Raw genomic sequence first — 13113 nt, forward strand, 5'->3', positions numbered from 1 at the left:
TGAGCTGGCCTGGCTGCATTAGAACATACAAAGAGCCAGGGGCATGGCTTGACACCAATAGAAATGGCCGCTCACTGATGGAGCTCCGTGGCTGCTCGGACGGGGTGGCAGCTTTTCCTGCAGACATCCGCCGCTTTGCTGCATATCAATGGAGTCCTTTGTGAGATGAAAGACTCTGGACATCTTTTTTGCTACTTTTAAGGTCCAGATGAGCATCTCTCCCCTTTAATTGGGGCCAGAGCATCTCCCTCATGGGAATTGCGACCACCATTTTGTTTTTTCTTTAATTGGCCTTTATTTCAGTGAGCGACAGAATCATGAGCACTCAAAATGTGTTTTAACATCCGACCATATTTCAGTGCCTAATATTCCCAGGATTAAGGGCGTGATTTTAATGACTAATTGGAGGACAAGGAACATGAAAGTCTATGTTACTATTACATGTGAATTTACACTGCCTCAATTACACGCAAAACCACTATGAATGACGTAGTATAAATTATCTACCAAAGTGAGTCTGGTTTAGTTTTGGCAATTAGTTGAGACTAGATTTAAAAGTTTTGGATAGTACAATGTTGCTGAAGGCGATGCGCTGTCTCTACACATGAGTTTTGATGCTCGTCATGGTCTTATGTCAAGCAGGGACGAACTATAAATGAGCTGAGTCCATTATAGCTTACAAATATTATCTAGTTTACTGGTCCTAATTTCTCTATTTTTCAAGGAACTTTTCTGTCAACTGCAACAACACATCCCTTTTGTGTTGAAATTACGCTCAGCATTTTATGGGGAGAACAAAATCTGCTCGTTATGTTACTGGTCCTTCTCTACTATTCTCCTCTTTGGCAGACCATAATCCTTACTCTGTTCTTTCAGCAAACATGGAAAGCTCTGAAAGCAATTAATATCTTTCTAAGAAGGAAGCATTAGTAGCATCATCTAGTATTCCACTCGCCACCAACAAACCTACTCCTAAAATGACTGCTTTGTCTATATTGACCTCTGGAAAGTGCATCAAAAAGGATCCTCCTTCACCTACCACATCTCCTTTCTTGAAGAAATACAGGCTCTTTTACCCTATATGGAGGAAATTAATAAAAGGCTCCAAGCTTTGGACGACAAGTGGTCTACTATGGAGAATAGGGTTATTTAGATTAAACAGCAAGTATATTACTGTTCAGGTTGTGATGAACCAAGTTCCTTCAATGAAATCCAAAATCGTACTACTTAAAAAACACCTGGAGAATTTGGAGAACTGCAACAGGCATAATAACTTGTGCATTTATGGTCTGGCAGAAGGCTTGGAAGGCTCAGATGCGATTTCATTCTTCAAATCATTCCTTCCACACGTGCTTGGTCTACCTAACTCTCCTATCTTGAACAAACATTCAAAAAACACATCTTTTAGGTCACATCCCAACTATGGCTGTCTCTTCAGCCAAACCTGGAAGAGTAATAATATACTTCTTGGAAAATACAGATTTATTGAAAATCTTACAGGCAGCTAAGCTCAACGGCCGTATTTTATGGCAAGGCTCTAATCTCTTCTTTGCTCAAAACTATGCCAAAGAAACAGTGGATCGGAGAAAGAAATTCCTGGATATGAGACCAGCACTTCTCACTCTCAATGCCAGATTTGGTCTCTTATATCCATCTCTTTTCAAAGTGACATATAAGAATAGAACCTCAAATTATAAAAATCCTGCTTTACTACACAGTTCTTGGAGCAGTACAGAGAAGAAGATATGGATATGTCTCGTCAAGCTACTGTTTAATCTTGTGATGTTATTAGTCTAAAATCTTCTGTTGCTCAATGTTTTTTTTTTCTTGTCTAGTTAAGTTTCTCGTATTTCCCTATGTTATACTTATCTGTTATGTTTTTCTCTTTTATTAGGTGCGGTATTCCCTGCATACATATTTTCTGTTACCCTCGGTCTGCTTGGATGATGTCCTCCCTTCCCGGTCCGCCCTGAGTTACCTGGTTAGTTATGCCATTTTCCTCATGTGGCTTCACCACCCTCATCTTGGTCATGTTTTTTTGTAGCCGGTTATTATGTTTTTGGAATTTACGGTGTATGTTTTTAGTTGTATTTGTCTCTTCTTCTCTTCTCCAATATCTCTGCCTTTTTCAGATATCTTCTTCACTTCGCTAATGATTTTTCCTTTTTCCTCTTTCTTTACACTTTCTCCCTTTTCCCAGCTTATACCTAGCTCTCTTATTTTCTCAATTTTCATAACTACTTATTTCCTCCTCTATGCTACTTATCTTTGCTGGTACAATTTTGCAAATTCTTTGCTAACTATTTTTACTTCTATCTTATTATTAACTTTTAGTTTTTTTTAGTTATTGTTACATAATGTCTATGTTTTATTGATTATTATGAATAGCTTTAGAGGTTGTTTCTGTTAAAGGTTTGGGTTCTCCTATAAAACGTCAATGGGTATTCTCTCATCTACCTAATATATAATGTGATATAGCTTTATTACAGGAAAGTCATGTTTTAGAAAAAGAAATTCCTGAACTTAAAAGGCAATGGGTTGGTCATGTTTTTGCCTCTCCGGGTAATTGTAATGCTGTAGCCATTTTATCTCATAAATGTCTTGACTGACAGAAGCCTTGAGGCTTTTTAATCTGTATGCACCTTCTGCCTCAGATGTTGCTTTTTGGCCTACAATATTGTCTAAATGGATGTCTTTCAAGATGAACTTGTTAGTTGGGAGGTTTGTAATTTGGTTATGGATCCTGTTATTGACCGTAATTCTCAATCTAAATTTATTCTCTCCCCTATGCACTCCCAATTCACATCCACTATTCAACAAAGATTCCTAGTGGATGCATGCCGATTATGCAATCCTACACTTTGAGAATACTCCTTCTTTTCTCCAGTCGACTCTTCTCAGTTTCGCTTAGATTATCTATTCACTTCAAAAGCACTCACACAGCATATCATTCATTTTGATATTGGTTCCATATTAATTTCCGATCATGCCACAGTTGCTTTAGATTTAGACCGTCTTCCTCCTGTTCAGGGTACACGAAGATGGAGATTCAACAATTCCCTCCTATTAGACTCCAAGTTTACCCAACAATTAGAAGCCTTTATCACCACTTTCTTTCTTAAAATGAAACTCCACTCATGTCTCCACAGATTATCTGGGATGCTTTTAAAGCAGACTATAGAGACTTTATTATTCCCTTTGTATCCCAGCTGAAGAAATCTTCCTTACTTACTTTGCAATCACGGCATGCATTAAACAATCCTTTTTCCACACAAATTCTAAAACCTGCTTGGATGAACCTATCAAATTTTAATTTGAATTCAACAAAATATCTACTGAAAACGCTAACTTGTTTCAGCTCAAATCCTCAGCCAAATACTATGGAGGCCAAAATAAAGCAGGGACGCTAATAGCCAGTTATCTCTAAGTTAAAAAAGAACGCACCTAAATGAGTTCTATCCTTTCTACTAAAAATCACATAGTTTACAAAAATGAAGATATTTCATCAGAATTCACTTAATTTTTTCAAACTCTATACACCTCTGAATCCTGAGTACCTCAGCAGGATATACTTCAGTACTTATCCTCTATAATCCACCTTCTTCCGATCTGGATTTTTCAGTGTTAGATGAGGATATCCGAGAACTAGATCTCCTTACTGCTATTTGCTCTATTACACATGATAAAGCCCCAGGCCCTGATCGGGTCACGACTACATTTTATTTCTATTTTTCTCGAGCTCTTATTCCTAAATTTCCTCCAAAAAATCCAGTGACTCTTTTCAAGATGCTTTGATATGCGTTCTTCCCAAGGAGGGTAAAGATCATACTATTTGTAAAAATGATAGACCCATTTCTTTAATTAATTTGGACTATAAAATCTTTGCAAAAATTCTAGCTTTGCGCTTAGAGAAATGTTTACCTCTATTAATTGGTCGAGAACAATGTGGTTTTATTAAAGGTAGAGATATCTCGGACAACACTAGACTTTTATTTAATGTTCTTACCGAGGCCAAATCATATAAAGATTATTTACAGTCATATCTTTCGATGCTGAGAAAGCTTTTGATAGAGTCGGTTGGTCATATATATTTTTTCTACTTTGTCCTGGTTTGGTTTTGGTCATATATTTATAAATTATATCTTCTTATTACATTCTTCACCTGTCTCCTTCCTTCTATCTAATGGCCTTATTTCGGTAACTGGACATAATATCGACTACATAATATCGAATGGACAAAATATCGACGGAAAAATATCGACATAAACAAAATATCGACTATAGGAATATCGTTGAAAAAAATATCGACTGCAAAAATGACCCAAAAATATCGAATACAAAAATATCGACTCAAAAATATCGACTAGACAAAATATCGAAATATAGTGAAAGTAAAAAATATCGAGAAAATGTTAGAAAATATTAATTTTATAAAATAATATATATATTATATAAATAAATAGTACCTAATGTTTAGGAGCGGGTTGTGGGTTTATAGGGGAATAGGGTGGGAAGTAATTTAATAATAATTAATTAGTTAATATATGTTTGGTAATTGTTTTAATTGGTAATTAATTAATATTAATTAGTTAATTGTTTAATTGATTAATTAGAATATAATTTAATTGATTAATTGATTAATTGAATATTAATTATCCATATTTTTAAAAATTATTTTGTATATGATTTTAATTGATACATTGGTTATTAATTAATAATAATTAGTTATTTATTGTATTAAGAATTAGTATATTATTTATATTTATTAATTGCTAACATATTAATTATAATTAGTTAATGATGTCATTAATATATTGCATATCATTTAAATAAATTATTTGGTAATTCATTTATAATAATGACTTAATTACATTAATTGTATACATTTAAATGTAATGTGTTAATTAATGTTGATGTTAATTAATTAATTGGAATTAAACAATATGAATTAATCAAAATTATTATTATAGCTATTGTGATAATATATTTTATAATAGTTTTTTAAAAAATATTTGTTTTTTTTTATATATTTATGTTTAATGTTTTGTTCATTATTATTTATAGTGTTCTGGCTTTGTTTCATAGTTTTTGTTATAGGTTTATTTTTTAGGGTTCTGGGTCATTTTTCTAGTCGTGAGTAAAGGTGTATTTAGTGGGATTTGGAAAATTTTTACGTTTGTGGGTAAATGGGTATTTTTAAGGTTGAGGGTCAGTTTTCAGTTTGTGGGTAAAGGGGTATTTGTAGGGGTCAGGGTCACTTTTTAGTTTGTGGGTAAAGGGGTATTTGTAGGGGTCAGGGTCTGTTTTCAGTTTGTGGGAAAAGGAGTATTTGTAGGGTTCAGGGTCAGTTTTCAGTTTGTGGGTGAAGGGCTATTTGTAGGGTTCAGGGTCAGTTTTCAGTTTGTGGGTAAAGGGGTATTTGTAGGGTTCAGGGTCAGTTTTCAGTTTGTTGGGAAAGGAGTATTTGTAGGGTTCAGGGTCAGTTTTCAGTTTGTGGGTGTAGGGGTATTTGTAGGGTTCAGGGTCAGTTTTCAGTTTGTTGGGAAAGGAGTATTTGTAGGGTTCAGGGTCAGTTTTCAGTTTGTGGGAAAAGGAGTATTTGTAGGGTTCAGGGTCAGTTTTCAGTTTGTGGGTGAAGGGCTATTTGTAGGGTACAGGGTCAGTTTTCAGTTTGTGGGTAAAGGGGTATTTGTAGAGTTCAGGGTCAGTTTTCAGTTTGTTGGGAAAGGAGTATTTGTAGGGTTCAGGGTCAGTTTTCAGTTTGTGGGTGTAGGGGTATTTGTAGGGTTCAGGGTCAGTTTTCAGTTTGTTGGGAAAGGAGTATTTGTAGGGTTCAGGGTCAGTTTTCAGGTTGTGGGTGTAGGGGTATTTGTAGGGTTCAGGGTCAGTTTTCAGTTTGTTGGGAAAGGAGTATTTGTAGGGTTCAGGGTCAGTTTTCAGGTTGTGGGTGTAGGGGTCTTTGTAGGGTTCAGGGTCAGTTTTCAGTTTGTTGGGAAAGGAGTATTTGTAGGGTTCAGGGTCAGTTTTCAGTTTGTTGGGAAAGGAGTATTTGTAGGGTTCAGGGTCAGTTTTCAGGTTGTGGGTGTAGGGGTATTTGTAGGGTTCAGGGTCAGTTTTCAGTTTGTGGGTAAAGGGGTATTTGTAGGGTTCAGGGTCAGTTTTCAGTTTGTGGGAAAAGGAGTATTTGTAGGGTTCTGGGTCAGTTTTTAGTTTGTGGGTAAAGGGGTATTTGTAGGGTTCAGGGTCAGTTTTCAGGTTGTGGGTAAAGGGGTATTTGTAGGGTTCAGGGTCAGTTTTCAGTTTGTGGGTAAAGGGGTATTTGTAGGGTTCAGGGTCAGTTTTCAGTTTGTGGGTAAGGGGTATTTGTAGGGTTCAGGGTCAGTTTTCAGGTTGTAGGTAAAGGGGTATTTGTAGGGTTCAGGGTCAGTTTTCAGTTTGTGGGTAAAGGGGTATTTGTAGGGTTCAGGGTCAGTTTTCAGTTTGTGGGTAAGGGGTATTTGTAGGGTTCAGGGTCAGTTTTCAGTTTGTTGATAAAGGGGTATTTGTAGGGTTCTGGGTCAGTTTTGGCCTTTAGGGTGAAGGGGTCTTTTTAGTGTTTTGGGACAGTTTTGGGTATTTTAGAGTGCTGATGTATAGTTTAACTTAACAGTGAAACATTAAATTTATTACACGAAAATATCTATTATTATAACTTTACATTAGTACCCTTTATTTAGATAAAAACAATTTATGTATTAGCATGTTTCCAGACAGTAGCTATAGTGGAGTTGGAATTCTAATTATTAATTGGTTGGTGTTCAGCACCATCAGTAATATTATCAACACTGGAGTTGGATTAATAAAAATACATTGGTTAGTCTCTACCACATTTTATGGTATTACCTTGAGTGTAGTAGGAATAGTAAAATAATTTTTGCTACTGTCCTGCAGCTTTTATCATTTTAGATTGACTGGAGTAGTAATAATACATATAAAATTGGTCAGTGTGCAGCACATTTGTATACATTTGTTCATTACTGTATTTTAATAATAAAAAAGAATGCAACATAGATGTTTTCAAATTAGTTTATTAAAGAATTTTTAATTTTTTTATTGTGTACTACAATAAAATCAAACAGAAATATAACATCACATTTTTTTTAACTTTTATTATTCACACAATAACATCTTTACATTTATATACATGTGGTCAATGTAAAAAATTATTTGGATTACTAGATTCTTTCAGAAAATTTTACATATTCCCATCAGTCATTTACAATTTAAAGTATTTATATAGAAATACATTAAACAATGATTTGTTATATATTTCTTACATTAATATTTAATAATGTTAATATTAAATATTAATATAATAAAATATATAATACATTTTTCTTTTTAACAAGTAACATGACTATTATTACATTTCTTAGGATGAATTGAAATACAAAAATAAATTTTCTTGGTGTATAATTCACACAATGTTGTTTTTACATAAAACATATAAATTGCTTTGGTTGTAAAGTTTATAATTGTATAGGGAAACAATATGTTTAATTATAATATCTGGTATTTATCAAATTGTAGTAAAGCAATTATATAATTTTGTTATAATTAGAAAAAATTATATACTCTTTTTTTACTAATTAATAAAAATAATAATTATTTTATTAATTATTATTATTATTAATTAATAAACATAAACATTCATTTATTATTAACAAAAATATATACATTCACAGATAAAATAGATAATTTTTTCAGGCAATTCTTTATATACTAAATGGTTCTACTTGTTATATTAATAACAATAAATAAGTTATATTATTTATCATTATTAATTATTCCCATAAACATTTATAATGTTTTATTAAAATTATACACAAAATTAGTCATATAAATATACAGAATAACTAAATATTTACATCTTTTATTCTAAGTTTTACATAATTATTTAATATTATTAATATATAATACATATTATATATTAATTTATATTAAATATATTATTTTTTTTAAATAAAGGAAAATTGTCATGAGTATAGTGCATTAATTTGTTACATTATACATGTGTATGTATTATATATTTTATATTTCACATTGTTTATTCTATTATCCCTTTACACAAATGGGTTAAGGGGACTACTTTTTTACCGCGTAAGGTTATTGCGCTCCATTCAGGACTGGAGAAGCTCGCGGTTGGGAGTTGCTTCGCGTGGAGAGAGGTAAGGTTATTTTTAACTATAAATTATAAGTAAGTGGTCATGTTTGAGGATGTAATCAAACTCTGTAGTGTTTTTTGGTGTATGTATTATTAGTTTAAGTAGCGTTTGGGTGAAAAGTCTCCGTTATAGATGTGTCGTGCTTTTTTTCCTTCAAGTCTAATTTTAAGTGTTCGGAAATGTCTTCTTACATGGTTAATGTTAATTGTTAGTATATTTACAAATGTGAAGGGGGTATTTGTGGGTGGCTTTCGTTATGTATGTTATTTTACAGGTTTCGGTTCCTCGCATGAAAACTACATGGAAGGAAGCGTGTTTTTTAACGGAGAAACAAATGTTTAAGTTATTATGCTTATATTTTGACTTTTATCTCCTATTTTTCGGGTTTGCCAGGACCGGTTTTTGAACTTTTTAAACCTTTTTCGGGTTTTTTGGAGGGTTTCGAATCGGATTGATACATTGATATGTGTGACCATTTTTTTTAAATAGTGTGTATATAACTTTAAATCCTAACGTGTACACACTACTGTTTTCGGAATTTCCTGGAGCGTTTTTTTACGTTTTACAATTTATTTTCGGGTTTTTGAGGGTTATCCCATATTGGAATAGTAAGATATTGGATTGGATTGTATGGATTGATTTTTCCTTGATTGCGTCTCTCAAGTCCAAAAATTGTAAGTATTTATTTTACAATTTTGATTGGGTGGGAAATGTCGATTTCTAATGTTATGTGTATGATATAAAAAATTATAAACATTGCATATTTGTTATAAATTTTTTTACATAACTTTTAAAAGTTTGTCAAACAAATATGTTTTATTTATAATTCATTATATATGTTTATGACATGTGAATTTTATTAGTATTGTAAGAAGACATTCGTATATTTACTTGACATTTTTATAGAAGACTTTTTGCTATTATTGCCAGGTATTCTAAACCTCTAGTTGTAGGGTATAATGTGACTTGACTTTGAAGTAGTCGGAACATTTGTTGGGTTTGTTTAGTGAGTTTGGGCCCTATTTGTGACACTGATTGTTCCATTCTTAGTTCCTGATAGCTTTGTTCTTTTTTCAAAGCTTCAAGAAGGTTGTGGAAAGTGGGTTTGCCTCTGTTTGTAGTTGCTTGGAAAGCATTATGCCACCCTTCAACACTATTGTTGGTTTTCGCCTCTTGGTTTAAAGTACTGAGATAGACATTCCACCAAGGGATTTGGAATTTGGGCTGGCGTCGATGTCCTGATCTGTGCAACCTTCCCACCCAAGTGTCTTCAAAATAGTCTAGCAATGGTGTTAGCTTATCCTCATTCCTCTTATAATATGCGCTGTCAATTAATAAATTGTAATGTTCAGCAACATCTGTAACAGGGACGTAGGCCAGGGCTATTAACTTTTTAACTTGATAGGCAAAGGTGCTATCTGTAGAGTATAGTACACTTAAAGTAGATTTTTGGAGATGCCTCCATATACTCTGATTAAAATGATAATAGCAACCCTGGATTGCTGTGTGTGGAAATGTTCTCAAAATGCTATTTATCATAGCTAATTAGAAATCAATAATTATTTTTTCGGGAAAATAATTATTGATTTCCGTTTTGAGAACATTTAAAATTTCGGTGTAGGTTGTTTGCTGTTTGTTGGGTAGCAAACAGTAAATGAAAGGTATGTTAGAATGATGGTATAAGCCGTGGATGGAATACAGTTGGTAAAAAGGTTTTGGGCAGGGTTTAAATGTTCCATCCATCATCCATTGGGGACACTGTTGGATTTTTCGTAAATTACTTGCAGTAGCAAACATAATTATTCTGTTTGTACTGCTTTCATTATCAAAAAGAATAAATTTATCTTTATTGTGTGTGATGGCCATTTCGGGTGAAATAATAATTTCTTCAAAACAAGTTGGGTTGGGTTGGGTTGTGCTAGTGAGTCGTTTGGTGCGTGCAATAGTGCGTTTCAGGGAGTCAATAGAGGGTAGTTGCCCTGAAGCATGGGCAGGGATTTTTACCAGTTCTTCTTTAAGTATTTGGGTGGTGGGTTTGTCACTTTGTGTGCTAGCACTTTTAATACTTTCTAAGGCATCTCTAATTTCAATTTCGGTGACATTTGGGGGATGATTATGTTCTCTAGTAAATAGCACATTAGTTTCCTCGGTAGTGGCCCTCCCATAACATTTGTTGGAGTAGTATTTTGTACACTTCCAAAAAACCTTTCTACCACTTTGTCTCTCCTGATTATACACATAACCCATGTAGCATAATAGCAATTTATTTTTCTGAGACATGACAAATTCTGCACCTTCAGTCATTTTGATTTACTTGTTCTAGGAAAGAGTAGAAAGAAACAAAATCAGTACAAATTTTTTAACTTATGTGGTGCTAACATCATTAGTGATGCATTTATACTTACAGTTAATCAAAGTAGTAGTCACAGAAGCAGAAATGTCTTTTGAATGATGGTCTTGTATGTATGTCTTTATTTGCTGTTGGTATGAAAATATAGAAAAACAACGTTAATGTTTATATATAACAAACGTATTTCCTACTCAAAAGCAGTTGTCATTTTTGTCTACTAGTGCATTTGATGTAAGCATTACATATACTTACTTGTTTAAATAGTAGAATAGTAGTAATTGGTGGAGTTCATCAATTTAGTACAGGTATGATCTGTAGAGTAGATAGAAGAAATAAAAGCAAAATATTATAATTTTAATACTGAACCGTTTGGAAATGTAACACATTTAAAAATATACTAACTTCTACATATGTCGTTTTATTTGTTGTAGGTAGAATAGCTGTATGATGTATTCAGAATATCTGTAGAGGAAATATAAAATAGATAAGATGTTGTTAAGAACATAGACTGTGTTATTTTCGGCAGTTTTAGAGAAATGATAAATATACTTACATTTTTAACAAGGCTATTCTTCTATATTGGTATCTTTTGTGTAGGATGTTTTGATATGATATGTAGAATAGATGTATGATGTTTTCTGAATATCTGTAGAGGCAATTCAAAATAAATAACATGGTGTTAAGAATATAGTTAGCGTTTTTTGTGCCCACATTTTAGCAAATAACAATTATACTTACATTTTTCTGAAGGGTATTCTTGTGTTTTGCTATAGTTGATCTTGGATCTTTCAAATGATCTATAGGGAAGATGTAAAAAGCAAGATATGTTGTTTAAAAATGTGCATTAATGAAATTTGCCGTTTTATAACAAACACATCTATACTTACATGTGTAATTAGGGTAGTTTTGTCGTTTTTGCAGTAGAAATAGCACAATTTCTGTATATCTGTAAATATAATGTTAATGAAAAATAAATACTTTTGTAAATTAGTGTTTAAAAAAAGCAGTTGCTGTGTAACAGAGAATTATAATATACTTACTATCTGATTTTGCACATGAAGAAATATGACCATGTAATAGGAATTGTGTTGGAGTAGTTTCTATCAGAAAAGTAGGAAGACATGAAAATAAAATAAGTGTAAGACTTAAGAGATGTAAGGAAAATAGTGCACTTCTAATTTAGTTTTCTACAAAAATGCTGTGTTACTTACTTGATTAATTAGCTAGTAAGCTGGATCTTTAAAGATGTTTATTCTGCAACAAAATCTTCAAAGTGTTGGCATCTACTTTCCAGAGAGGTAGCAGCAACAAATGGTAGAATGCATGTAGCCCTTTTATAGTATATGTGTTATGTGTGCTTTGATTTGATTGGTTGTAGGATGTAAGGAAGCATAGTATAGGCTAGTTTGAATTTTTTTAAGTTAATTGGAGTGTTTGTTGATGTGAGAATGGTGGTATGTGGTTGTTCCCGCATTAAAGCAGGTTCGTGTTTAAATGAAATATATTTATAAGTCAAAATAAGTTATGAAAATGTTAGTTACATGCAAAGAATAATAGAAAATGATAAAATGCATGTAATAGAATGTATAGTAAATGTGGTTTAATAGTATTTTTATGTAAGAAACAGGTATTATATGTGAAACGTTTTTTTTAGTGAGAAATGAATTTTATTGATGATAAAGATGGTATTTTAGAAAGAAAAGTGTGCAAAGATGAACTCGATATTTTTTTTTTAACGATATTGTGGTAGTCTATATTTTTGTAGTCGATATTTTTGTAGTGTTAGGGCTAATTTCATGTCCAACGATATAATTGTAGTCGATAATTTTTTAAGCGATATTTATGTATTCGATATAGTTAGTACTCGATATTTTTTACTCGATATTTTTGTAGTTTGTGTAATAGGTATAGTAAGTCGATATTTTTGTCGTCGATAATTTGTCAACGATATTTTGGTAAGTCGATAATGTGTCCGTCGATAATATTTCAGTGATCCCCTTATTTCATCTTTTCCTTTATATCGTGGGGTAAGGCAAGGTGTTCCTATTTCTCCTCTTCTTTTTATACTTGCTCTTGAACCCTTCCTGATTAAGATGTGTTCAAATTCTCAGATGACAGGCTTTAAATATGGCTTCAATCAATTAAAACGTTCTGTTTATGCGGATGATAACTTGCTTTTTCTATTTCACCCTCAGACCTCTTTGCCAGCTTTCTTATCTGAAGTACAATCTTTTGCCTCTGTGTCTGGTTATAAATTAAATGGTGACCCTACCCTACCTCCTTGAACGCCGAGACGCTGTGGGAGCGTTCTCATCCTCTCTGCCTGGAACTTTGCACCTCGCCGCTCCTGCTACGCAGGAGCCGCTTCGTCTGTGGGAGGACAACGCGGACCCACCAACGCTGTTTGCCATCGCCTGTTTGACGTGCCACAGAGGGAAAAGGAACATCGGTGGAGGCTGCAGGGGTAGCGCGGCAGGGACTCACTATCCCAGGAGTCCCTGCTGACCACGTGACATCCGGTCAGCGCCCCCCTGCGTGCCCCGCCCTCACCGGCAAACA

At 33.4% G+C, this 13113-nt stretch overlaps 1 protein-coding gene across 1 annotated transcript in view; it reads left to right on the plus strand.

Annotated features, from left to right (window-relative positions):
- Positions 1-13113, plus strand: part of GPR142 (G protein-coupled receptor 142) — a 301751-nt gene that overhangs the window by 194226 nt on the left and 94412 nt on the right. Inside the window, exon 2 of the mRNA XM_086930999.1 lies at positions 1895-1981. The gene's annotated coding sequence lies outside the window, so the exon portion shown is untranslated. The remainder of the gene's footprint in view (positions 1-1894; positions 1982-13113) is intronic.

Source organism: Lissotriton vulgaris, chromosome 7 (genome assembly GCF_964263255.1).
Source record: "Lissotriton vulgaris chromosome 7, aLisVul1.2, whole genome shotgun sequence".
Classification (NCBI taxonomy): Eukaryota; Metazoa; Chordata; class Amphibia; order Caudata; family Salamandridae; genus Lissotriton; species Lissotriton vulgaris.